The following is a 2,273-nucleotide window of genomic DNA, read 5'->3' on the forward strand; positions in this document are numbered from 1 at the left end:
TATCCTCTGCTTGGATCGAGCCCCTTCATAATTATGCAATGTCTTTTTTTTTTTTTTTAACATTTTTTTGTTTTAAAGTCTATTTTGTCTGATATTACGTATTGCTACTGCAGCTTTCTATTTTCATAAAATAACTTCTTGCATCCTCTCCCTTTCAGCCTGTATGCATCTTTCGATCTGAAGTGAATCTCTTATAAGCATCACATAGATGGATCATGTTTTTTATTTTTATTGATTTACTTAACTTAGTTTTTTAAAAAAATGCCTACAGCACCCGGTCTTCCTAGGTGGTCTCCCATCCAAATACTAACCAGGCCTGACCCTGCTTAGCTTCCGAGATCAGATGAGATCGGGCGCGTTCAGGGTGCCACAGCCATAGACTAGATCATGTTTTTAAATTCATTCAGCCATCCTGTGTCTATGTCTTTTTATTGGCACATTTAATCTATTTACATTTAAGGTAATTTTCGTTTGCCATTTTGTTGTTTTAGGTTGTTTTCATATTTGTCCGTTGTTCCTTTGTTCTGTGAAGCTGCCCCCTTGCGGTTTGCTGCTTTTCTTAAGTGTTTTATTTAGGTTCCTTCCTCTGTGTTCTTTGTGTATCTTTTTAGATTTTGGTTACCATGAGGCTTCCGTATATTATTCTTTATCTATAGCAGTCTGTTTTAGGCTAATGGGCATTTCAGCTCAAATATATTCTATAAGGACTGCTTTTTACTCCCCGCTCCATGCTTTATGTTATTGCCATCATATTTTATATCTTTTGTGTTGCGTATCTCCTACTTATTGTAATTTGAGTCGACATTTTTTCTTTTAACCTTTGTAGTAGCTTTTTAAATGTCTGATTTGCTATATTTATTGAATATTTGGCTTTACCTGTGAAACTTTTTCCTTTCATATATATTTATTTCTGGTTATGGCCTTTCCTTTTCTGCTTAAATGAGACCTTTTAATATTATTTGTAAAGCCGGTATAGTGGCGATGAATTCCTTTAGTTTATGCTTGTCTAGGAAACTCTCCTTTAATTCTGAATGATAACCTGGGTCCATTAGACTAGGTTGTAAAGTTGTGAAGAAATCAGCCGATAGCCTTTAAGGTTTCCTTTTTATGTAACTCATTTTTCTCTTGCTTCCTTCAAGACTGTCTATCTTGAACTTTTGCCATTTTAACTAGGATGTGTCTTGTGGGTCTCCTTGGGGGCCATCTTGTTTGGACCTCTCTGTGCTTCCGGGGCCTGGCTGTGTTTTCTTTCCCAGATTAGGGATAATTCCAGCCGTTATTTCTTTAAATAAAGTTCTTTTCTCTCTTTCTTCTCCTTCTGGGATCCCTATGATGCGAATGTTTGAACACTTGATGTTATTCCAGTGCTCCCTTAAACTATCCCATTTTTTTTTTTTAATTATTATTTTTTTTCCCCGTTGTTTCGAATGATTTCCACTAACCTGTCTTTCAGGTCTCTGATCCATTTTTCTATGTTCACTATCGGGCTGTTGATCCTTCTAACGCGTCTATCATTTCAGGTCTTAGTTCTTAGTTTGTCTGTCAACATTCTCCCCAGTTTCTCCATTCCACTCTCAAGTTTGGTGAGAATCCGTAGGACCTTTTCTTTTTTCTTTGAATTATTGAGCAGGTAAATTACTTATTCTCGTTTCCTTACGATTCCCCCACCCCAGTCCCCTGGGATTTTTCTTGTTCTTTCATTGGAGAGCTACTCTTGTATTTTTCCGTTTCACTTTGTTTGCATGATTTAGGAAGACAGTTGTCTCTCCCAGTCTTGGACGGTGGGCCTGTATCAGAAGCGGGCTCTGCGCAGACCGCGTGTGCCGGTGGCTCAGCGGGGCTGGCACGCTGGGCTGGCCGAAGGCATCTGGAGAGGGCGGGGAGGCCGGTGACGCTGCGGCTCCCTCCGTTCAGGCTGGAAGGGCTGGGGCCACGTGGGGGACACCGTCCCGGGGCTCGCGGCCCCGCAGCCGCCTCCTCACGCGTCTCCCGCTTGCGGTGCGCACGTGGCCCCGCGTGGCCCGGACTCGGTGTGGCCGGGTAGTCGGGGGACCCGCTTGGAGCGGGCACTTCCGGGGCACGAGGGGCACTTCCGGGGGCGCCTGGGCGGTGACAGGCACTTCCGGCGCCCGCTCCCGCTCCCTGCGCGCGGAGGCCCGAGGCTCCCGGCGTCACTGCGCTGTCGCGCTGCGCGGTGGCCCTGCAGGTAGGACGCAGCCCCGACCTGGGCGCAGGTGTTTCCGAGGTTGCGGCGGGGGGGGGGGGGGGCGCAG

The 2,273-nt window shown here is 45.4% G+C and overlaps 1 pseudogene; it reads right to left on the reverse strand.

The window, feature by feature from the left end:
• Nucleotides 1-262: 262 nt before the first annotated feature.
• LOC112472144 lies at nt 263-381 on the reverse strand (annotated as a pseudogene).
• Nucleotides 382-2,273: the final 1,892 nt, after the last annotated feature.

The sequence above is a fragment of the Pteropus alecto genome, unplaced genomic scaffold (genome assembly GCF_000325575.1).
Source record: "Pteropus alecto unplaced genomic scaffold, ASM32557v1 scaffold89, whole genome shotgun sequence".
Taxonomy (NCBI): domain Eukaryota; kingdom Metazoa; phylum Chordata; class Mammalia; order Chiroptera; family Pteropodidae; genus Pteropus; species Pteropus alecto.